General features: G+C 41.7%; 1 long non-coding RNA gene across 1 annotated transcript; it reads right to left on the bottom strand.

The window, feature by feature from the left end:
• Window positions 1-15,084: 15,084 nt before the first annotated feature.
• LOC113882918 lies at window positions 15,085-15,458 on the bottom strand. Its single transcript, XR_003508486.1, has 2 exons — window positions 15,296-15,458; window positions 15,085-15,203 (listed from the first exon to the last, which is right to left on the bottom strand). It is a non-coding gene; the product is annotated as an uncharacterized LOC113882918 (long non-coding RNA).
• Between the last annotated feature and the right edge of the window lie 10,974 nt (window positions 15,459-26,432).

The following is a 26,432-nucleotide window of genomic DNA, read 5'->3' as shown; positions in this document are numbered from 1 at the left end:
ACTTCTTTCTGGTAGCAAGTCAACACATTGAGCAAGCAGACTGGAAAAGCAGGAGGAGAGAAGGGAAGGTCATGAAACAAAGTATCTTCCATAAAGGAAATGTTCCCAGCTGCATCCCTCTCCCCCACTTTCTCTGCCCCTTGTTTGTTTAGACATAATCCCTTTCTCTTATCTGTTGGCTTTTTAACCCAACTCTTTCCTTTTCTGCTTCTTCACTTTCTCTTGAATACTCCCTTAGAGGACTTCTCCAGGTAGAAAGTCCTCTCCTTTAACTTACAGACTTAAAGGTTTGTTTGTTCGTTGTTGTTGTTTTTTTTCCTTCTTCCCTTGCTTCATTCTTCCCTGAGTTTACTGAGAATCCATTTCCTGTAGGATCTTCTGCTACATGTGCCTAACTACACATGAAGTCCAAAGACTTTATTCTCAACACCAAGGACTTTACAACTGACTAGAGCAAGTAAGATTTTTTACATCTTTTACTATAATATTCAGGTAGCACTAGTGGTAAAGAACCTGCCTGCTAATGCAGGAGACTTAACAGATGCAGTTTCAATCCCTGGATGGGGAAGGTCCCCTGGAGGAGAGCATGGCAACCCACTCCAGTACTCTTGCCTGGAAAATCCCATGGACAGAGGAGCCTGGTGGGCTACAGTCCATGGGGTCGCACAGAATCGGACACAACTGAGCAACTTGCATAGCATAGCACTATAGTACTAAATACAAAGTTGGAAGAAACTGAAAAGTGAGATAAAATAGTATGAAACAAGACTGAGGAAATTCAAAAAAGGGCAGATTGCTTCTGGTTGGAAGGGGTGGGGAAGACTTCCTGGAGGGGGAGAACATTTGAATTAAGCCTTGAAAATTAGAGACAAGTAAAACATGTACTGTGTAGATCACAGCAAACTATGGAAAATTCTTCAAGAGGTGGGAATCCCAGACCACCTTATCTGCCTCCTGAGAGTTCTGTATGCCAGTCAAGAAGCAACAGTTAGAACTGGTCATGGAACAACAGACTGGTTCCAAATCGAGAAAGGAGTAGGGCAAAGCTGTATATTATCACCCTGCTTATTTAACTTATATGCAGGGTGCATCATGCGAAATGCCAGGCTGGATGAAGTGCAAACTGGAATCAAGATTGCTGGGAGAAATGTCAATAACCTCAGATACACAGATGACACCACCCTTATGGCAGAAAGTGAAGAGGAACTAAAGAGCCTCTTGATGAAAGTGAAAGAGGAGAGTGAAAAAGCTGGCTTAAAACTCAATATTCAAAAAAAGAAGATCATGGCATCTGGTCCCATCACTTCATTGAAAATAGATGGGGAAACAATGCAAACAGTGAGAGACTTTATTTTCTTGGGCTCCAAAATCACTGCAGATGGTGACTTCAGCCATGAAATTAAAAGACACTTGCTCCTTGGATGAAAAGCTGTGACCATCCTAAGTCAGTTCAGTTCATTCGCTCAGTTGTGTCCGACTCTTTGCAACCCCATGAATTGCAGCACGCCAGGCCTCCCTGTCCATCACCAACTCCCGGAGTTCACCCAGACTCACGTCCATTGAGTCAGTGATGCCATCCAGCCATCTCATCCTCTGTCGTCCCCTTCTCCTCCTGCCCCCAATCCCTCCCAGCATCAGAGTCTTTTCCAATGAGTCAACTCTTCGCATGAGGTGGCCAAAGTATTGGAGTTTCAGCTTTAGCATCATTCCTTCCAAAGAAATCCCAGGGCTGATCTCCTTCAGAATGGACTGGTTGGATCTCCTTGCAGTCCAAGGGACTCTCAAGAATCTTCTCTAACACCACAGTTCAAAAGCATCAGTTCTTCGGTGCTCAGCTTTCTTCACAGTCCAACTCTCACATCCATATATGACCACTGGAAAAACCATAGCCTTGACTAGACAGATCTTTGTTGGCAAAGTAATGTCTCTGCTTTTGAATATGCTATCTAGGTTGGTCATAACTTTTCTTCCAAGAAGTAAGCATCTTTTATAATTCCTAGACAGCATATTAAAAATGGCAACCCACTCCAGTATTCTTGCCTGGGAAATCCCATGGACAGAGGAGCCTGGCTGTCTACAGTCCATGGGGTCATGAAGAGATGGACATGACTGAGTGACTGCATGACAAATTTTTTTTTTACTCTAAAAGATAATGTCATGTTTTTCAAAGGTGCTTTTGTAGCTGGAGGGGTGGTTTGATGCTTTTCAAATCCAAACACGTAACGCACCTCTCAGCTCCTCCTGGAACCCCATCCCTTCACCACATGCAGGTGTCCAGTCTGCTGGCGGCCACTGGGGCTGGAACATGGTCTCCACTGTCTCTGCTTATGCTGATGGAAAGAATACATCCTCCTTTTTTTCTATATCAGCTGCAGGTTAGAAAGAAATGAATTTCCAGAGGCTACTGTAACAGGACCTCAATTATGGACTTTGCGAGGCAGTAATCTACTCATTATAGCTAAAAAAAAAAAAAAAAGTGTATCACAAGATAATGGCTGTAATTCTCTGTTCTGTATTCTTGTTGCTTATCTATTTATATACAGTAGTTTATATCACTTAATCCCATACTCCTAATTTGCCTGTCCCTTGTTCTCTCTTCCCTTTGGTAATCACTAATTTTTTCCTCCATCTGTGAGCCTATTTTGCATATACAATTGTTTGTACTATTTTTTTAGATTCCACATGTAAGTGATATCATGCAGTATTTTATTTCACTAAGCTTAATAGTCTCAGATTTATCCATGTTGCTGCGAAGGCATTGTTTCATTTTTTATGGCTGAGTGATATTCCATTGTATACATGTTAGGTTGGTGCAAAAATAATTTCAGTTTTGCATTGTTGAAATTTCACATTTGATATTGGAATACATTCTTAAATAAATGTGGTTATGTTATACATCATTTTAATGCACATTTTTTGCTTTATGTTTTTTTGCTAATGAATTATTACTTGCTAATTCTTTTATATATATATATATATATATATATATATATATATATATTAGACTATGGAAATGATAATGATGTTAGACAAAAAGAAAATTCAAGCGATTTTTTAATTCAAATTCAAAATGGGTCATAAAGCAGGGGAGACAAATCACAACATCAGCTATGCATTTGACCAAGGAACTGCTAAGAAATATACAGTGCGGTGGTGGTTCAAGAAGTTTGGCAAAGAAGATGAGAGCCTTGAAGATGAGGAGTGCAGTGGCCAGCCATTGGAAGTTGACAATGACCAACTGGAAATAATCAGTGAAGGTGGTCCTCTCACAACTACACTAGAAGTTGCTGAAGAACTCAACATCGACCGTCCTATGGTCGTTTAGCATTTGAAGCAAATTGGAAAGGTGAAAAAGCTCCATAAGTAAGTGCTGCATGAGCTGGCCACAAATCAAAAATATTGTCATTTTGCGGTGTCATCCTCTCTTATTCTATGCAACAGCAACAGACCATTTCTGGACTGGATTGTTATGTGCAACAAAAAGCAGATTTTATATGACAACCAATGGCCACCAGCTCAGTGGCTGGACCAAGAAGAAGCACCAAAGCACTTCCCAAAGCCAAGCTTACGCCAAAAGCAGTCACAGGCACTGTTTGATGGTCTGCTGTTGGCCTGATCCACTACAGCTTTCTGAATCCCAGCGAGACCATTACATCTGAGAAGTATACTCAGCAAATGGATGAGCTTCACCAAAAACTGCAAGGTCTGCAGCCAGCATTGGTCAACAGAAAGGGCCCAGTTCTTCTCCGTGACAATTCCCAACTGCACGTCGCAAATCAACGTTTCAAAAATTGAACAAATTGGGCTATAAGGCTTGCCTCATCTGCCATATTTACCTAACCTCTTGCCAACTGACCACCACTTCTTCAAGCATCTCAACACCTTTTTGTAGGGAAAATACTTTCACATTTTCCACACAGAAAATACTTTCCAAGAGTTCACTGAATCCTGAGGCATGGATTTTTTTGCTACAGGAATAAACAAATTTATTTCTTATTGGCAAAATTTGCAGATGACATGATCCTCTACATAGAAAACCCTAAAGACTCCACCAGAAAATTACTAGAACTAATCAATGATTATAGTAAAGTTGCAGGATATAAAATCAACACACAGAAATCCCTTGCATTCCTATACACTAATAATGAGAAAACAGAAAGAGAAATTAAGGAAACAATTCCATTCACCATTGCAACTGAAAGAATAAAATACTTAGGAATATATCTACCTAAAGAAACTAAAGACCTATATATAGAAAACTATAAAACACTGGTGAAAGAAATCAAAGAGGACATTAATAGATGGAGAAATATACCATGTTCATGGATTGGAAGAATCAATATAGTGAAAATGAGTATACTACCCAAAGCAATTTATAGATTCAATGCAATCCCTATCAAGCTACCAACGGTATTCTTCACAGAGCTAGAACAAATAATTTCACAATTTGTATGGAAATACAAAAAACCTCGAATAGCCAAAGCTATCTTGAGAAAGAAGAATGGAACTGGAGGAATCAACCTACCTGACTTCAGGCTCTACTACAAAGCCACAGTCATCAAGACAGTATGGTACTGGCACAAAGACAGAAATATAGATCAATGGAACAAAATAGAAAGCCCAGAGATAAATCCATGCACATATGGACACCTTATCTCTGACAAAAGAGGCAAGAATATACAATGGAGAAAAGACAATCTCTTTAACAAGTGGTGCTGGGAAAACTGGTCAACCACTTGTAAAAGAATGAAAATAGACCACTTTCTAACACCATACACAAAAATAAACTCAAAATGGATTAAAGATCTAAACGTAAGACCAGAAACTATAAAACTCCTAGAGGAGAACATAGGCAAAACACTCTCTGACATACATCACAGCAGGATCCTCTATGACCCACCTCCCAGAATATTGGAAATAAAAGCAAAAATAAACAAATGGGACCTAATTAAACTTAAAAGCTTCTGCACAACAAAGGAAACTATTAGCAAGGTGAAAAGACAGCCTTCAGAAAAATAATAGCAAATGAAGCAACTGACAAACAACTAATCTCAAAAATATACAAGCAACTCCTACACCTCAATTCCAGAAAAATAAATGACCCAATCAAAAAATGGGCCAAAGAACTAAATAGACATTTCTCCAAAGAAGACATACAGATGGCTAACAAACACATGAAAAGATGCTCAACATCACTCATTATCAGAGAAATGCAAATCAAAACCACTATGAGGTACCATTTCACGCCAGTCAGAATGGCTGAGATCCAAAAGTCTACAAGCAATAAATGCTGGAGAGGGTGTGGAGAAAAGGGAACCCTCTTACACTGTTGGTGGGAATGCAAACTAGTACAGCCACTATGGAGAACAGTATGGAGATTCCTCAAAAAACTGGAAATAGAACTGCCTTATCATCCAGCAATCCCACTGCTGGGCATACACACTGAGGAAACCAGAATTGAAAGAGACACCTGTACCCCAATGTTCATCGCAGCACTGTTTATAATAGCCAGGACATGGAAGCAACCTAGATGTCCATCAGCAGATGAATGGATAAGAAAGCTATGGTACATATACACAATGGAGTATTACTCAGAAATTAAAAAGAATTCATTTGAATCAGTTCTAATGAGATGGATGGAACTGGAGCCTATTATACAGAGTGAAGTAAGCCAGAAAGAAAAACACCAATACAGTATACTAACACATATATATGGAATTTAGAAAAATGGTAACAATAACCCTGTATACGAGACAGCAAAAGAGACACTGATGTATAGAACAGTCTTATGGACTCTGTGGGAGAGGGAGAGGGTGGGAAGATTTGGGAAAATGGCATTGAAACATTTATACTATCATGTATGAAACGAGTCGCCAGTCCAGGTTCGATGCACGATACTGGATGCTTGGGGCTGGTGCACTGGGACGACCCAGAGGGATGGTATGGGGAGGGAGGAGGGAGGAGGGTTCAGGATGGGGAACACATGTATACCTGTGGTGGATTCATTTTGATATTTGGCAAAACCAATACAATATTGTAAAGTTTAAAAATAAAATTAAATTAAATTTAAAAAAATGTGTTGATTGTAATGGCTCCTATTTTGATTAATAAAGTGTGTTTGAGCCTAGTTATAATGATTTCAAATTCAGGTTCGAAACCATAATTACTTTTGCGCCAGTGTAATACCACATCTTTATCCATTCATCTGTTGATAGGCATTTGGGTTGCTTCTGTACCTTGGCTATTGTAAATAGTGCAGCTATAAACATTGGGGTAGAATATGTCTTTTGGTTCTTCTATTTAATACATCTTCCAATGCCAAAATTTTATATTTTATATTTATAGATGATGAAATGGTGGATTTACTTGTACCCTTATGTGCAGATGGGGAAGCTGGATTTAATACATTCTAGGTCACACAGAGGAAAAGAAATGATGTCAGGATGACAACAGATATCAGTCTGTGACTAAGTTTTCCTTAGTCTGTGGTGAAATGAGACAAATAAAGAGGTTGCAATGAGTTTTTAAAAATAAAGTAAATGTTTTAAATATAAGGTTTATCTTTTATCCAGAGACTAAATTTTTGGCTTTAAAATGTCTTCTTAAAATGATATGATGGTAATGATTGGCAGCATGGTTGTGCTCAAAATTAAAAAAAAAAAACCTCCTTCCTTATCAAAATAAATAGTTTCCAACCCTCTGAATATTCCATAGAAATATACTGGAGATACAGGAGTTTACTGGGCTGTGTGCTCTTAAAACTAAATGCTCAAACTAATTAACTTACTAATTTATGGAGCAGAAGATGGTTGTCTAGCATATGAAATCAAATAACATCAAAATTGAAGGGAACACAGAGATCATCCGGTTTGTACAAACTCATTTTAGATAAGGAATCTGAGGCCTAGAAATGTTAAGTGATCTCCCCAGTGATGTGTTCTTTTATTTTTATATTTTCAAGTGGTGCTATTTATAGTATATCTGATTTGTGTGAAAGGGTATGTGATCAAACAAAACAGTGTTCTGTGGTCAGACAGGGTATTCACCACAGCCTTGAATTCTGTGCAGTAAATGAAGAGGGTTTCTGGACCCAGTTCCATCCAGAGTCCTTGGAGGCTTCCCCACACCAGCGAGCAAGTCGTGGACGGCAGCGGGGTGTCCTGCAATTCAACTCAGTTCTGACACTGTCTTACCTGGAGATAGAATAACATTCCACAGGTAAAGGGCTCAGTCCCACAAGCTTGCCCCCTACTTCAGGAGCCAGGAGCAAGTGCAAGTTGTTACCTGTGTTTCTGACTGATAGGCCATACAATCAGAGGTTCCCACACCCCCGTCCTGGGGTTCCATTAATTTGCCAGAATGGTTCACAAAACTCAGAGAAACATTTTACTTGCTAGAGTGCCAGTTTATTATAAAAAGATATTAAAGGGCATGAATCAACAGCCAGATGAAGAAATACATAAGGAGAAGTCCTGAACAAATGAGCTTCTGTGATGGATGTGTTTAGGGTCTGGCTCAGGGGACAGAGAAGTTTTCTGGTTCCCCAACATGAAAGCTCCCCCCAAAACAATCAAGAAGCTGTCCTTTTTGGGGTTTTATGGAGACTTCATTGCATTATCATGATTGACTAAATCATTGACTAAAGGCAACTGATTCAACCTCTGACCCCTCCATGTTCCCCAGAAATGAGAAACGTGGAGTGGAGATGGGGGTGGTACTGAAAGTTCCAACCCTCTAAATGCATGGTCAGTTTTCCTGGCAGCCAGTCCCATGCTTGAGTGGGATCTAAATGTCAACTTCCCTGAAGTATTTCCAGGAGCAGAAGACAAGAGACCAAATATCCCATTGCTCTTATTGCTCAGGAAATTCCAAGGGTTTGGGGAGCTGTGGATGAAGACCAAACATATATTATTCCTATAAATCACCACATTGCAGTCAACTTTAAGAAATATTTGACATCAATTCTTCTGAGCCTATACTACCATTTAAAAGTACTCATGAAATAATTGTGTTTTATTGTTCTGCACTCAAGAGAAGGATTGCAAGCGCTTACAAGACCAGGCAAAGTACTGACCTGTCAAAATGCCCTTCCTGTGCTTTCTCACCGGTATAAACGCAAAACATCCACACTACTCATTAACTCTCTGTCCCAGTAATTATGGTCAAATGGGTGGTATGACCTACTCTGTGGACTTCAAGGTTTGTTGGTGGTTCGTTTGGCTGGAATTTTCTCCCTGCCTACTCTGTGTTACAATGGGGGATCGTTAAGACCACCCTTGCCATCCAAGAGTAGCAAGTCTAGCGGAGGAATCTTGTTTGTGAAGGACTTCAAAAACCTGGTAGGGGATTACAGGCTGAAGTTGGAGGTGCCAGGGGGCCACCATTGTATGTGTTTGTGCTGAGGAATGACTCAATGAAGATGGCATTACAGGGGTTCTGGTATGGATGTACCAAGCGGATTAGATGGGGAGGAGCTTGGGGCAAGACGTGAGCAGCATGTAGTTACTGAGGACCTGCCCTGACTGAGGACCAAAGAAGGGAGGATGTGAGACTTTTCAAGGAAATAATGCTTGGAAATTGATGACTAAAGGGATTATGGCCACAAAAGAAAGAAAAGTGGGTCAAAGGTACTTCTTTTGGAATTTTAAGTGATTAAGAAATAGCATTACAACAAAGCTAGGGGTGTTGGGAAAGAAACCTTTTCCCTAAGTTGAAGGGAAGAAACTCTGGGTCCTTGTAATTCTTCTTGTTGACCTGGATCTGTCTGTACATTCAGGGTCCTATATTTCAATGAATTCATATGAAAGTCAATTAATGCTGCTAATGGTAACTTATTTTATTACTAATAGATAATTACATTATAGAGAAGCAAACACGTAATCTGCATGTAAGTTCTGGATTATCCTTTTTGATTACATCTCAAAAATTGATAAGCTCTCTTTGTTTTGGCTGAGGGAGAGGTATATGGCTGGGCAGAGTTTGTATACCTTTGTAGAATCCTGGTCTTTTTCTACATTGAGGCTGGTGCACATTTCCAGTTCTATTCTTGGACCTGAAGAGCTAGAAATCTGGATGTGGACCGGCTTGTCACACTAAAAGGGGCATGAATTGAAACAGGAGTATATCAGCAACTTTGACCATGCTCTGACTTTTGATTCAAAATTTATGGGACTTCCCTGGTGGTCCAGTGATTGGGACCCCGAGCTTCCACTGTGGCGGGCTTTGATCCCTGGTAGGGGAACTAAAGTCTTGCTTGCCACATGGTCATAAAAAAAAAAAGTGTTATTGGGCCAGAGATCAAATTTTAGGTCTGAAATATCTTTACACTGCAAAGCAAAATCCAAGCAAGTGTCTATAAGCCTAGCTCACTGATAGGAATTCGGCCCTAGCCTAGTTTGGCCATCAAACCAGAGCTGATTCTGGGTTTATTAAGCTATTTTGCAATCTGGTACCTACCCCACCCCACTGTGGACAGAGTACTGTGGACAGAGTATATAAACTTGTCTCCTACCATGCTTTCTTTTATAGAGACCCCATCACCCCAGAATAATTTTACTTATTTGTTCGTTTTATAAAACAGTAGTGTACTAGGTGGGAATCTTTAAACTGCACGTCTTTGAAGATAATGCTTGAAGCCTATGGGGCTAGAAGTTTGATGGGGCTGCGAAGTGCAGTGCTTGAAGTCACTTTAGTAAGGAAAAGTGACAAAAAGTCTAAAGAAACTAGCATCTTAGGGATGCACATCATTAGAAAGGAAATCCCCCTTCCTTGTATTTTGTTTTTCAACCAAAAAACTGTGTAACCCATGACATAATTTATTGTGGCATTTCCCATCGTCCTTTCTAAAGAATGTAAAGAGAACTAAATGGCTGCCTTTTCCAAGTGGGGATATTGTGGCAGCACTTCTGAACAATTAATATCATGTGTTTTTTTTTTTTTTTTTTGCTGACATCCATGTTATGAACTAAACCCTAGGTGTGTGGGTAGCTCGTGCTTCAGACTTGGATGGCTCTTTACTCTCTGAGAAGGGCACTTTGTACCTGCTTCTAAGAGGGGATAAACAAGATGCTTAAGCAAAAGACTGTAACACCCTGATGAACATGAGTACAAGAAGCAGATATCTAGCTCCACAATCATACAGCTGGGATAGCCGTGGGATTTACTGACAGATGGAAAAATTCTTGGGAATATCAGTTCTCACTTTGGCACTTAGAAAAATGAGTATGACTGAACAGGTGGCTGTCTATCAGTATCTCAAATTCCTCCCTGGGAGGAAGCCCTGTGGTTTTCCTCAGCTAGATTCTAGCCCTGGACTAATCTCCAGGCCTCCATTTCCTTAATTATGAATAGAGCTTTAGATCCTTCCTTTACTGGGGGTGCTGAATGGGGAGCAATTATTAATGGGTATGGGAATTCTTTCGGGGGTGATAAAACTGGTCTATATTTGATTACGGTGATGGTTGTGAAACCAAACAGGACCCCATGGAGCCTTCCCAGATACAAAAGTGCCTCTGTTTCTCGTTTGTAGGAAAAAGGTTTTAGTTTCCCAGTACTTCCCTGAGTTCCAAAGAGCAGGCACGTCTGTTACTAATTAGGAAAGTGAGGGAACACAGAGACCAAAGAAAAGCAGTTAGGCAAAAAAGGAAATGACAATCATTTGGCAATGAAATAGAGTCCTAGTTCCACCTTGAGGGATATACATAGCAATATGATACATATCCTTGTGCTGTTCTGCAGATACTAAGACCCCCCCACCACCCACCCAAGTGGAGAATGGTGACTATTTACCGATCAGAAGCACGTAGACACCAGACCAAAGTGGAAGAAAAAGGTTATCTTTTTTCCTTGAAGAACCTCACTACCAACCCATCAAAAGGAAGTCCATGAGCTGCAACCTTCACTCCAAATGCTGCCTTTAAAAACCCCTCCCTGGGGACTTCCCTGGCAGTCCAGTGACTAAGACTCTGAGCTCGCAGTGCAGGGGGCCTAGGTTCAATCCCTGGTCAGGGAACTAGATTCCGCATGCTGCAACCAAGACCTGGTGCAGCCAAATAAATTAATTAATTAAAAAAAAAACTCTCCCTGAAATTTATCTCAGGGTGTCTGGGCTTTTTGGTGCCCTACAAATAAACGCTGTACTCTCCTTCACTACAATCCAGTGTCAGCTCATTGACTTTGCTGTGCAGCAGGGGAGTGGACCAGAGTTCAGTTGTACAACTCTGTGAATATGTTAAAAAAAAAAAAAAAACAAATATTGAATTATACACTTTCAGTGAGTGAACTGAATTGTTGCTGAATGCAAATTCGTGTGTCAGATGCACCATGAGGCCAGGCAAACCAAAATTGTTCGAGTTTGGAGAAGAGAAAGGTTTATCTCAGGGCCAAGCCTGGAGAATGGGTAGCTCATGCTCAGAAAGTTCAAACACCCTGATGGTTTTCCAGGAAGAGTTTTATAGGCAAAATATTCAGGGAGGGCTGCAGGGCATGTGAATTTTTCTGATTGGTTGGTCCTGAAGTAACAGAATGGGATTTTAGGAATCCCAACCATCAGCCCTCTGTTGGTCTGAGGTCTCAGCATGTGGTTACCATCCTCCACCAAGTAGGGGTGGGGGCCTCAGTTCCTGTGGAAGAACTTGGAGATGTGTTGTATGTTGCTTGAGGAGGAACTAGGACTCTGCTTTGTTGTTCGGTCACTTAGTCATGTCTGACTCTGTAACCCCATGGACTGCAGCATGCCAGGCTTCCCTGTCCTTCACCATCTCATGGGGCTTGCTCAAACTCATGTCCACTGAGTTGGTGATGCCATCCAACCATCTCACCCTCTGCCATCCCCTTCTCCTCCTGCCTTCGATCTTTCCCAGCAGCAGGGTCTTTTCCAATGAGTCGGCTGTTTGCATCAGGTGGCCAAAGCACTGGAGCTTCAACTTCAGCATCAGTCCTTCCGATGAATATTCAGGGTTGATTTCCCTTAGGATGGACTGGTTGGATGTCCTTGCAGGCCAGGGGACTCTCAGGAGTCTTCTCCAGCACCACAGTTCAGAGGACTCTGCTTTACTGCTGCACTACTGTTTTCTTGACGACTCTTCCTTTCTTTCTGCATCCCCTCAGTTCCCTGGTTAACAACTGTTTAAATCTGCTTTTTGGTACTCAGGGAAGGTCTAGGAGGCTGAAGCCTTTTCTTTACCAACGAGAAACAGGGGACACAGAAAGTCTTTTTGTACCAGGAGGGCCCCACAGGGTCCTGCCCAGTTTCAAAATGGTACCATTACAGGCTGAATTATGGCCCCCTCAAAAGCCATTTGTTGAGATCTTAACCCTCAGCCCTTCATAATGTGACTATATTTGGAGAGAGGGTCTTTAAAGAAGTTCATTTAAAAAGAGGTTACTAGGATGAAGCCTAGTCCAATATGACCGGTGTCTATTTAAGAAGAAGAAATTAAGGCACAGACACACAGAGTAAAGACCATATGGAGATCCAGGGAGAAGACAGTCATCTGCAAGCCAAGGAGAGCAGCCTCAGAAAAAAATCAACCCTGCTACACCTTAATCTTAGACTTGTACCCTCCAGATTTGTGAGGAAGTAATCCCTATTCCTTAAGCCACCCAGTTTGTGATATTTTTGTCATGGCTGCCTACAAAGGTTACTTTTAAGTGTCAACTTGGCAGGACAGCCAGTGCCCATATATTTCAGTTCAGTTCAGTTCAGTTCTGTCACTCAGTCGTGTCCGACTCTTTGCGACCCCATGAATTGCAGCACATAGGCCTCCCTGTCCATCACCAACTCCCGGAGTTCACTCAGACTCACGTCCATCGAGTCAGTGATGCCATCCAGCCATCTCATCCTCTGTCGTCCCCTTCTCCTCCTGCCCCCAATCCCTCCCAGCATCAGGGTCTTTTCCAATGAGTCAACTCTTCGCATGAGGTGGCCAAAGTACTGGAGTTTCAGCTTTAGCATCATTCCTTTCAAAGAAATCCCAGGGCTGATCTCCTTCAGAATGGACTGGTTGGATCTCCTTGCAGTCCAAAGGACTCTCAAGCGTATTCTCCAACACCACAGTTTAAAAGCATCAATTCTTCAGTGCTCAGTTTTCTTCACAGTCCAACTTTCACATCCATACATGACCACAGGAAAAACCATAGCCTTGACTAGACAGACCTTTGTTGACAAAGTAATGTCTCTGCTTTTCAATATGCTATCTAGGTTGGTCATAACTTTCCTTCCAAGGAGCAAGTGTCTTTTAATTTCATGGCTGCAGTCACCATCTGCAGTGATTTTGGAGCCCAAAAAAATAAAATCATTTGGTCAAACATTATTTTGGACTTTTCTGTCAAAGTGTTTTTGAATGAGATGAATATTTGAATGGTGGACTTTGAGTAAAGCTGTTTACCCTCCCTAATGTGGGTGAGTCTCATCCAGTCAATCAAAGCATTAATAGAACAAAAGACTGACCTTCCTGAGCAAGGAGTTCTGCCAGAAGACTGCATTTGGGCTGCAGTTCTTCCCCAGGTCTCCAGCCTGCCGGCCTGCCCTGTCAATTTTGGACTTGCACCTCCACAATCGTGTGAGACCATTCCTTAAAATTAATCAACAAATCTCTCTCTTTCTGTCTCTCTCTCACACACACAAACACACACATGCGCGCACACACACACACCCTTTACTGTTTCACTGGAGAACCCTAACTGATATCTTGTCCTAGCAAACTAATACAAGAATACAATTAGTAATACAAACTAATGCTAATACAACAATGTAATGAATTGTAGTTCAATAAGGTTGTGTAAAAAAAATACCTAAAATATTAATAATAATTTATTGGTAGAATTTGGAGTGTTTTAGTTTTATTTTTAGTTTAACTTTTCCAGACTTATGATTTTTTGTGATTGTGTGTTATTTGTGTAATGATAATTTAACAAAAGATTTCCATTCAGCAGAAAGTTCAGAAGCAAGGTCAGATAACACAGAACCCAGAGGACATGGGAATATAGTGGGATGCATGGTAATACCACTTATCGTGAAGATTTAGATGAAGCACGAATCAGATTACATCTCCTACAGTGAGAAAATCTCAGCATACAACACAATTCGCTTATGAAAGAGATACTAAGCTTGTTCGGGAAGATGGGGAGTAAATGAATTTCGTTTTCCTATCAACTGTATTTTTCTGCCTTTTCAGTGATTTATTCAGTCAGCTAGCAAGCTTTTGCTGGGCACCAGCTACGTCCAAGGACCTCACTAAATACCAGAGATTGAAAGGCAAACAAAACAGGCTCGCTCCAATTAAGATGTTTACACTATGGTGGGGGAGATAATATGGTACAACGTGATAAGGGCTCCTATAGGGTAAGAATTGTTTGTTCGCATGGGACAGAGTGTCAGCCTGCGAGAGAAGGAGAAGAGAGGGGTTTTTTTAAATCCTCAGCACAATCGTACAAGTTTATTATGACTCCATTTTGTAGATGAATGCACTGACGCTCGGGGCTTCCCTGAAGACTCAGCAGTAAAACAATCTGCCTGCAATGCAGGAGAGGCAGGAGACACGGGTTCGAACCCTGGGTCAAGAAGATCCCCTGGAGGAGGAAATGGCAACCCACTCCAGTGTTCTTGCCTAAAAAATCTGATGGAAAGAGGAACCTGGAAGGCTATATAGTCCATGGTGTTGTGAAGAGTTGGACATGACTGAGCAACTATGCACGCATGCACACTGAGGCTCAGAGAGGTTAGATGATTCACCCAAATGTCTCAGGAAGTAAAAGACGGGGATGTGAGCACAGTCTGACCCTGAAGTCCATGTTCTTTCCACTGTATGATGTGCTGTGTCTCTGGTTTTGGCATGTGTACAAGCAAACAAGTAGGATACACTGAAATACAGTAAATTTAATTTCTACTTTGAAGTAAGGACACATGTCTATGAACGCCCTATCATTTGTCTTAGTCTGAATTACCTTGTCCTACTCTTTCACCACTTCTCATAATTGCTAATAACTGTAACAACAACAATGAACATTTATTGTTTCCTATTGTAATTGAAAGTGTGGTCTGGCTGCGCAGCTGTTCAAAAGCCAAAGCGGGACAAGGTTAGCGGAAAGGAAAGTCTGCTTTATTTTGGATGCTGGCAAACGGGGAAGGCCATCCTGTCCAAAGGCTGAGTCCCCACAACCGACGATCAGCGGCTAGAGCGTTTGTAGACAGACGGAGAGGCCTACAAGCAGAGATAGCTCAGTCAGCTCTGACAGTCATCTCGAAATTGGTCATCAGCTGTCTGCCCAGCGTCATCTCAATTGTTTTACATACAGTTAATCTTCATTTCAGGGTCGGTGTGCTTCCATTTCTTGAGGCCAGTCCTCAGAACTGTGGCAGTTTATGTCATCTGCAATCGGCCGTCGCATAGTTCACTTCTCCCTGTGCTGGTTTTGGTATCTGTAAGACAGCTCACAGGATATGGCTCAGAATATTATCTATAGCCCTTGAGAAGGAACTCAAGGTCCTTGACTATGCTTAATGACTAAACTATTATTATTTGGTCTCCTTTGACTGTTTTCCTTTGTTTCTGCATGTTCTCACTTCCTTGATTAAACTTATTTATTGGCTAAATCTTTTCAGACTGTGAAGGGCAGGCAGAGGACATGGGGGCCAAGGACCACAGGCCCCTACTCTGTTTACCTATGTGCCAGATACTATACTCGGTACTTGATAGGTTCTTTTAATCTATCCTCATAACAACCTAATATGGTAGGTTGTGGGATTATCCCTATTTTATAGAGAGAGAAACTGAGGCTTAGAGGGTTAAGTGATGTTAAGTGGCAAAGCTGGGATTTGACCCCAGATCTAGATTTAGCCATTTTGCTGCTGTGCCAAAAAACAGACAAATGGCAGATTTAAAACTCCTTGCTGGTTGCTTGCTTTTTTAAACTAGAAGATTCTGGAATGCAATTGATCTTCCAGATCACACAGGAGTGAGCAAGAATTTCTCTTCAGTTTCTGAGGAGGAGCCCCTTAAGGGAGTTTCAGCATTCATTTTTATGTTGCTCCATTCATTAGCTGTCTACGTTGGAAAGCTGGGACTCTGTGTTGCTCTAAGACACAGACAAGGCTGCTGTGATGTTTGAATTTGGGAAAAGTGAAACTATTTGTTGCTCAGTCGTGTCCAGCTCTTTGCGACCCCATAGGCGGTAGCCTGCCAGGCTCCTCTGTCCATGGAATTCTCCCAGCACGAATACTGGAGTGGGTAGCCATCCCCTTCTCCAGGAGATCTTCCCTACCTAGGGATCGAACCCAGGTCTCCTGCATTGCAGGCAGATTCTTTACCACTGAGCCACCAGGGAAAACAGAGGGCACAAAAATGGACCCTTTTGCAGATTCTGTCTGGGTAGTAGGCTCTGGTGTTCTATCTCAGTGGAGCCACGTCTATGCTCCCCACAAAAGAAGCTTTGGCACTTAGATGGGAGAAACATGCCTGACCTTCAGGGGTGGGAACAGGGGACGCGATAAGCCCCTGCTCCAGGAAGCGCTGGAACATGGGCTGCGGCAGCAGCTGTGAAACCTCAGAGCTCTGGTCCTGCTGAAGGGCACTCTGTTTTGCTGTAGGGATGGCAAGGGGGCCTCTGCGATCCTCCCCCGCCACCTCCCCAAGTTGATCAGATTATCTGTGGACCATCACAGTCCGATGCCCTCCACCAGGCTGCAAGCAGGTCAGAGGCTGAGTCTTATTGACTGCATTCATCACCAGACACCCCTGCCACAACTCCCCTCCCCCCAGTCTCCTCCCAAAACCCCACTCCACTCCTCTGGACCTGCAGGCAGAGAACTGAAGAATTTGTAGGATGATCTAGCCCACACAGCAGGGAGACAGAAGCACAGAAGGGCAGATGGGACGGTGCAGGCCCCTGCAGGCTTGGCCCAGATCTGCAAGCTGGGTACAGCCTGTGACCGTCGTGGGCACTGGGAGTTCTGGATAGTGGTGGCTCCGCCCACCAAGGGACAGGGAGGTTGTGGCTCCCAGGAAGAGCGACGCCTATGGTGGCAATGCCGGTGGGGGTGGGCAGTCATCATAGCCAGAAAAAATCAGCGCTCAGCCTCACGGCATGAAAGACCAAGGACCACGGGGTCCTGCTCTGTTTACCTATGTGCCAGATACTATACTCGGTCCTTAAGATAGGTTCTTTTAATCTATCCTCATCTATGCTACCTGAGACAGGGACAGGTACCTGAGACAGCATCTATGCTAGGGGGCCAGGAACGTGTGCTGAGCGGCTCAAATTGGCTGTTAGGCAACAGTTTGGGCCAGCACAGGACAGATTAGGATCTGAAAGCTCTGTTTGCTTATGACCCAGGGGCTTCCCTGGTGGCTCAGATGGCAAACTGTCTGCCTGTAATGCGGAAGACCCCGGTTCGATCCCAGGGTCCGGAATATCTCCTGGAGAAGGGGATATTCTCCTTCTCCAGTAGTAGATATTCTCCAACCCACTCCAGTACTCTTGCCTGGAAAATTCCATGGATGGAGGAACCTGGTAGACTACAGTCCTTGGGGTCACAAAGAGTTGGACATGACTGAGCGACTTTACTTTCTTTCTTTCTCAGGCGCTTCCTGCTTTGTAGGATCTGTTTGGGACATGATTTAGAGACCTTAGGGTCTATTTTATACCAGCCAGATTAAAGGTTATCAAGCAGTCCTGGTAAACAGAATGATTTATTCTTAAAAAAAAAGAGCATTTACTGAAGCTGATTAACCTTTGAAAGCCTGCTCTCATCCTTCATTTTCACAAAATTTAAATGAGGGGTTGCAATGGTCAATGTCATATACACATACAGACATAGTGTTTGTTGAGTAAATCCACAAACACACGTACAAATCAGGTCGATTCAACAAATATTTGCTAGTTGGTTATAAGTGCCTTTATGATGATTAGAGTCTAGATTAGAGTCTAGTGGCTTAATTTTCTCCCTGTGACACAGTAAGAAATACATTTTATGTTGTGGCCACACACACACACAAAAGTGGGAATAAAAAGTTTCACCAGTTTTTATCTTACTTGATGAAATGCATCCTGATATTTTCTATTTTGCTTTCTTCTATCCTACTTCTTTCTATAAAAGCTGATTAAGACCCACTGAACTGATTTCATGACCTGTTAATGAGTCACAATCTGCAGGTTAAAAATACTAGTTGATATAAGAAGTCACGGAATTTTAAATTTCATCCATATTTAGCTAAAAGTTGAGGGGATGAATTCAGAAGCTGGAGATCACAAGCAGCTGGCCGCTCAGTTGCTAGCGCTGTGTACTGCTGTACATCAGGAGAGCCAAGTGACCGGAGGGAAAAAAGGGAGTGATTTCCCATTGACCTTGAAGGAAACTGGGAATTCAAATTTGCCCTTTGGTTATCTTCCTATGAACCAGAGATCGTCAAGATAGGCAAAGACAAATGAATCTATCATCACTGAAAACACAAAGAGTTTCCCCAACTAATAGGACTTTATTAAAGAGCTTATGACAGGGACTTCCCTGGCGATCCTGTGGCTAAGAGTGCTGGATGAGTACAGGGGGCCCAGGTTTGATGCCTGGTTAGGGAACAAGATCTCTTATGCTTCAACTAAAAAAATCCTGTGTGCTTCAACTAAGACACGATACAACCAAAAAAAAAAAAGGAGTTTTGACATATGCCATTGTTAATTAAGGGAAGACACATCTGAGGAATCCTTGAAGATACAATCAACTCAGAAAATGCTAGTTCTGGAAAAGGTCTCTGATGTTAATGACTCAGATTCTTAAATTCTGACTCTATTTCATCAGGAACTGATGACTCTGCCCTTTCTGTCCTCCACCCTTATAATTCTCTGGTAGACGTATGACACCCAATTTCTTATATGTTATTGGCTTATAAATCTGTCTCTTCTACATTATAAACTGCTTGTAGACCAAAAACATGGTTTCTTCTCCATTTTTATATTCCCAGAATGAGACACAAAAAAAGAGCTTTGTCAATGTTTGTAGAAAGATTAAATGATACTGGTTCAAATTGGTTTGAACGGTATTAACAGGAAAAGTACAGAGAGCTAACTTATCCAGGAAAAAAAAAGCCGCAAAAAAGAAAAAGTAGACTTTATGAAAATGATTTTATTTATTTAAAAAAAACTTATCAAGTATAGCTGATTTACAATGCTATGTTAATTTTTACTATACAGCAAAATGACTCAATTATTTATATATATATGTATATATATACATATATATATATATCCTTTTTCTATTCTTTTCCATTATGGTTTACCACACGGTATTGAATATAATTCCCTGTGCTCTATAGCAGGACCTCGTTGTTTATCCATCCTGTATATAATAGTTTGCATCTACTAATCCCAAACTCCCAGTCCTTCCCTCCCCATCCCACTTCCCCCTTGGCAATCACAGGTCTGTTCTCTTTATCTGTGAGTCTGCTTCTGTTTCATAGATATGTTTGGTAGTTATAGTTTTAACTTTTTGAGGACCCTCCATACTTTTTGGTAGCCCTTAAGTCTTAAGGGCTTAAGTCTTAAGCCCTTAAGCAGATAAAAATCGAGAATTCTTCATTCCTCTTTCCTTTAAAACAATCAACTTCCAATTAACTAATTTAAAAATCTCCTTGATTTCAGAAACACATATTCTGAGGTTTATTTACCCTCTGGCTACAATGTTCCCATGTTTCAGAGCATGTCTCCTGAATGTGCCCTGGGGCTTCCATATTTGGAACTGCTCCTAGTTGACAAAGCCTATATTGATGGCAGTTGTAAAATCATCGTGGGTTAGAGACACCCTGCTCTGTTCCACATTCAGCAAGTGGTGCTTCTTTTGAGTTTTACGTCCTTAAGGTGGAAGAGGATTGATGCCTGGATGTGGAGGGAGGAAAAACAGATCACAGAGACCTTTAGCGAAGATCTTCCTAGAAAGATACGCGTTTCCATTCAGTATTCTGAATTTGCTGGCCTAAACTATATTAGCAAAATTAAACTGCATTATATAGTCACCACATGAAGAAAAACGGCTCCTCCACCAGGCCCTTGGTGTGCGGCAACAGCAAGAAGATGGAAGGACTACTCTCGAGGCCAGTGATTGGGCAGATTCAGGATGGATTTCACAAAAGCTCGGGTGGGATCAATACCGAAATAATTGTGACAGATCAAATGCCACGGGACAGAGCCAATGCCATTGGTAAAAACTATGCTAAGGCCCAGCCCACTAACTCCTCCAGCACACCATCTCTTTTTTAAATTTTTATTTTATATTGGAGTACAGCTGATTAATAATGTGACAGTTCCAGGCGGACAGCAAAGGGACTCAGCCATACATATGCATGTATCCATTATTCCCCAAACTCCTCTCCCATTCAGGCTGTCACATAACATTCAGCAGAGTTCCCTCTGCTATACAGTAGGTCTATGTTCGTTATCCACTTTAAACATAGCGCATGAAGGGCACCATCTTGAGAAGCACTCTAACTCATGTGCTTAGATGACCATCTGTGCTATGTGCCTAGTGTTTCCTACAATGAGGGAGTGGTGTGCCTTAGCAATACATAGAAAACGCTGCTTATAAAATTGGCTGCATCCAGTTCTATTCCACAACACATTTTCATCACCAGGAAAGAGAAGATCTTGCGATTGTTGCCCAGTTTGAAGAGGCTCACCAGGGTGATTCTTTATTAGAAGCCATTCAATAGTAGCCCCTAGACCTTCACCCAGTAGCCATCTCTTACACCATAAATAGAAAGCCTATTTTGTCCTAACCAATTTACTCCCTCCCTGCCCCACAGAGGAAATTAGTGCTGAACAAAATGTTTGTTTACTTAATCTGTTGTTGCATTTAATTAGCCGTTAGGGGAAAAAAACACATTTTTTATTTTCTAGCAAGCTAACTTCTTACAATTCCTATTTTGCTTCTGTAGAATTAAATTCAAGAGCTGGGAATGCCTTAGATCAATGTTTGCTTTTGTTAAAAAGAAAGCCTAAAAATGTGCTGAAGATTGTAAAGAATCAGATAAATAAAGGAATCATTTGCTAAAACTCTGGTCTACAGGACTGACCCCCTAAATCCTTATGTTGAAACTTAGTTCCCAGTGTGATGGTATTTGGAGGTCTGGCCTTTGCAAGGTGACCAGGTCGAGAGAGCAGAACCCTCAGGAAAGGGGTTGGTGCCCTTACACAGGAGAACTGAGAGAGAACTTGCTTCTGTGTGAAAACACAGCAAGAAGACAGCCAGCCGTCTGCCAACCAGGAGGCCAGCCCTCACCAGCCACTGCCGCCGGCACCTTGGGCTTCACTGCCTCCTGTGAACTCTGAGAACCGTGAGAAGTACAGGTGTCTGTTGTTAAGCCACCCGGTCAGTGGTATCTGTTATAGCAGCCTGAGTGGACTAAGACACACACCCGTGTAAAGCACTGCACTGGGTCCCGAAGGTTTGGAGTGAGGTCTGCAAAGACTGGAACACAAGCCTTGCTTTCCACGGGCACCCGACCCCAGGTTGGGGAGACAGGTTCCTAGGTAATAATTTGGATACAAATAGGCTGGTGTTAGTCTTGTAATAACCTATAATGAAAAAAATCTGAAAAAGAATATTCTTTTTCAGATTCTGTATATATATATATATATATACTATACATATACTACATATATTTACTATATACTATATAGATGGTATGTGTATGTGCTAAGTTGCTTCAGTTGTGTCCGACTCTTTGTGACAGAGAAGACTTGTGGGCTATAGTCCATAGGATTCTCCAGGCAAGAATACTGGAGTGGGTTGCCATGCCCTCCTCCAGGGGATCTTCCCAACCCAGGGACTGAACCTCTCTCCTGTCTTCTGTCTCCTGCATTGGCAGTTTGGGTTCTTTACCACTAGCGCCACCTGGAAAGCCCATATATATAGTATAGAACTCAGATCTTGCAAGCTGTGGCATGGCCAAAAAGAACCCCAAACAAACAAAACCGTATACTTCAATTAAAAATAAAAATTTTTTTCAGGGAAAAGGAAAGACTTATTACTTACAAAAAGACTGAAGCTGGAAAAGATTGAAGGCAAAAAGAGAAGGGGGTGGCAGAAGATGAGATGGTTAGATAGCATCATCGACCCAATGGACACGAACGTGAGCAAACTCCAGGAGATGGTGAAGGACACGCAAGCCTGGCGTGCTGCAGTCCACGGGGGCACAAGAGTCAGACACGACTGAGTAACTGAACAACAAGTAAGGAGAAGACCAAGGTCTGTCCCAAGGCAGTATCTCAAAAAAAATTAAAATTACTTTTTAAAAAGTTGGCTGGTGATAAAGGCCATTGCAGGAATGCAAGTGCGTGGGGAGAAGCTGACCAGGCTCTTAGGCCTGGGAAGGACGTTCAAGGTGGGGACTGAACAAGGCCTGGAAGAAGTGGTTAAACGAAGGATGGTTACCGGGAGGGTAACCTGGGCGTGATAAATAGACACCGAGTGTAAACACTTGGGGGGAGTGACTGAGATAAGCGTGAGTGTGTCAGTGAACTGAGAGAAGGGCAGCAGACAGGAGGAAAAGGCCACGTGGGGAGCTCGGGCAGCCAGGGGATGCCGTCTGCCTTCGCTCACCCCTGCCAGTGAGCGGCTCCTAGAATTTTGTCCTACTGTGTAAGTTGGCCTTACTTCAGTCCTGGCCCGAAATGCACAGGAAAAATCATCCTCATGGACGTTGGATGGAAGAGCCCGTAGCCTGCCAGCCTGTGACCTCTTAGAGGGTGGGGATCATGTCTTTTTCTTTATATATTTATCTTCATCTTCCCTATACCCTCGTGTTGAGCAGAGAGCCTGGCACAGAGGAGACTCTCAATAAATGTTTATTGAATGAACAAATATTTGTTTAATGACACAGTCGGGGGACACCCGGGGCAGATGTGGCCAGCAAATAAATACTGGGCTCTAAATAACGTCTCCAAACAGAAATTCAGCGAAGTAGAAAGAGTATTTGTTACGTTAATGGGTTGAGGGAAGACCTTGCCCTGGAGTTCAGTATTTAAAACTTACTTTCTAACGTGTAGAATGTGTGTAACTTGTAATCAAAATTGAGGTCTGATACCCTTAACACCGGAACAAATGCGTGATTCACGATACAAAACTCCCAAGTAGAAAATGTTCTGTAAAAGTTATCACATTCAGTGTGCCCTCCTCCTACATCCCGGAGAGACTTTTAAAAGAAATACAAATAGTTCTTTCTTAAAAAAAAAAAAAAGAAATGTCACTTCATCGTTAGAGTTGGGGTTGCTATGTTACTTAATGATATTCAATGTCACTTCTGCTCATCCAAAAACAATCATTCTTTTCCTTCTCTCTCTTTTTCTTTTTGGAATTATGTATCCGAAGCCTAAATAAATATTCATTTGAGAAGAATGAACTCTTAGCACAAAATTTGTAATAATGAATTCAGTTTTTTTTTTTTCCATGCTAACGAAGTTTTAAATTCAGGAACAAATAGAGAGGAACAATTAGAATTCTCTTTTCTCCAGAGATCAAAGGGAGAAAGACAGCTCATCTGATTCTTCTACGCCCACTTTGTACTATAAAGTGAAATGACATACAATTATCGGCTTTCTACCAGGTCTCTTGGTTTTAAATGACAGGCAACTCAGGAAGCGCTGAATTTACACCCAACAAGAACTGAATTAATAAAGTGAGATTAATGATGCTCTTGTTCTATGATTAAATGTATTTGTGGTCTAACAGATACATGAGTTTAGTCTCTGTTTTCAGAGGCATGAAGTGAGAGGTGAAAATGCCCTAAAAGGTGCAGAGGATTCTGTCTTCCCTTTCCTCCACCAGCTTCCTACCCATTCCCACTTCTCAGCCCCACTGCTACAAGAGACAACCCAAAACACTGGGGGCAAAGTGATACATTTATGCGCTTGACAAGGATAACCAGGGTGGAATGCTGAATTTTATCAAAAAAATTCACCACATGAAGCAAATCAGTTAAGTAGATTGCATATGCCAAATTTAGATGGAACAGGAGTTTGCATATTAGCTAAATCTTTGTATTGGGCTTTGTTCTCTTTTTTACTATGTATTTCTCAAGTTACCTTAAATATTTATAAACTGAACTTCTTTTACTAAAAAAAAGTTTTAACAACAATATTTACAAACTAAAAAAAAAACCGTAGTTTATTTTTTAAATGTATTCTATGGGAGGATGTGCACAGCAATTAAAAAATGTTTCTTAGATATTTTTATGCTCAAAAGTGCAAGAATTAAAAAAGATCTGTAAGGACTTCCCTGGTGCTCCACTGACTAAGACTCTAGCACTCAATGCTGGGGGCTCCGGTTGCATCCCTGGTCAGGGAGTTAGGACTGCAGCTGAGGATCCCATGTATGCAACTCAGACCCAGTGTAGCCAAATAAATAAACAAACATTTTTTTTTAATAAATAAAAAATTTAAAAGACCTGTAACTTTCTATTCTGATTACCCCTGTTGATTTTTTTTTATTTTTTTTTAAATTGAAAGCAATAAATACATTTGGTAAGAAAAGTTCAAACTACACAGAAAGGTATACATTTGAACTAAAAGCTTCCTTCTTCCTGCAGTTACTGTCCTCCAAAAAGACTCTGGTTAATGATTTCTTGAGTGTCTTGGAAGAAAAAAAGGGCTGTATCAGATTTCTTTTAAAAATTTTACAACATTGAGTTATAATATATTCTCCTCTGAACCTTGCTTTTTTTTACTTAGTAATATATATTGAACATTTCTTTATATCAGCACATACAGATCTACAGCAGCCAGGACTTGAAAAGGTCAGTTTTCATTCCAATTCCAAAGAAAGGCAATGCCAAAGAATGCTCAAACTTCTGCACAATTGCACTCATCTCACATGATAGCAAAGTAATGCTCAAAATTCTCCAAGCCAGACTTCAACAGTATGTGAACCGTGAACTTCCAGATGTTCAATTTGGTTTTAGAAAAGGCAGAGGAACCAGAGATCACATTGCCAACATCTGTTGGATCATCGAAAAAGCAAGAGAGTTCCAGAAAAACATCTATATCTGCTTTATCGACTATGCCAAAGCCTTTGACTGTGTGGATCACCACAAACTGTGGAAAATTCTTAAAGAGATGAGAATACCAGACCACCTGACCTGCCTCTAGAGAAATCTGTATGCAGGTCAGGAAGCAACAGTTAGAACTGGACATGGAACAACAGACTGGTTCCAAATCGGGAGAGGAGTACATCAAGGCTATATATTATCACTCTGCTTATTTAACTTATAGGCAGAGTATATCATGAGAAACACTGGGCTGAATGAAGCACAAGCTGGAATCAAGATTGCTAGGAGAAATATCAATTACCTGATATGCAGATGACACTACCCTTATGGCAGAAAGTGAAGAAGAACTAAAGAGCCCCTTGGTGAAAGTGAAAGAGGAGAGTGGAAAAGTTGACTTAAAGCTCAACATTCAGAAAACGAAGATCATGGCATCTAGTCCCACCACTTCATGGGAAATAGATGGGGAAACAGTGGAAACAGTGACAGACTTTATTTTGGGGGGCTCCAAAATCACTGCAGATGGTGATTGCAGCCATGAAATTAAAAGACACTTACTCCTGGGAAGAAAAGTTATGACCAACTTAGACAGCATATTAAAAAGCAGAGACATTACTTTGCCAACAAAGGTCCGTCTAGTCAAGGCTATGGTTTTTCCAGCAGTCATGTATGGATGTGAAAATTGGACTATAACAAAAGTTGAGCGCCAAAGAATTGATGCTTTTGAACTGTGGTGTTGGAGAAGAGTCTTGAGAGTCCCTTGGACTGCAAGGAGATCCAACCAGTCCATCTTAAAGGAAATCAGTCCTGAATATTCATTGGAAGGACTGGTACTGAAGCTGAAACTCCAATACTTTGGCCACCTCATGCATAGAACTGACTCATTGGAAAAGACACTGATGCTGGGAAAGATTGAAGGCCGGAGGAGAAGGGGACGACAGAGGATTAGATGGTTGGATGGCATCACCGACTCAGTGGACATGAGTTTGAGTAAACTCCCAGAGTTGGTGATGGACAGGGAGGCCTGGTGTGCTGCAGTCCATGGGTTGCAAAGGGTCGGACACGACTGATCGACTGAACTGAACTGAACTGATAAATCTCCATTTTTTTTTTTTTCCTGTAAGGCTCCCTAGAATTCCATTATATAAATGTGCCCCAAATTTTTATTTAAACTGTCCCCTACCGATGGACATCGCAACAATCCTTTTGTTATTACAAAACCAGTTTCTCTCAGCACTTTCTAACGTGTATCCTGATGTTGTCCTTCGTATGTATTTATAAGGTAACCAGGGTTAATGTGGGCTTCCCAGGTGGTGCTACTGGCAAAGAACCTTCCTGGCAACGCAGGAGACATAAGAGACCCGGGTTTGATCCCTGGATCAGGAAGATCCCCTGGAGGAGGGC

Source organism: Bos indicus x Bos taurus, chromosome 24 (genome assembly GCF_003369695.1).
Source record: "Bos indicus x Bos taurus breed Angus x Brahman F1 hybrid chromosome 24, Bos_hybrid_MaternalHap_v2.0, whole genome shotgun sequence".
NCBI lineage: Eukaryota > Metazoa > Chordata > Mammalia > Artiodactyla > Bovidae > Bos > Bos indicus x Bos taurus.
This window is presented reverse-complemented; position numbering and strand designations above follow the sequence as displayed.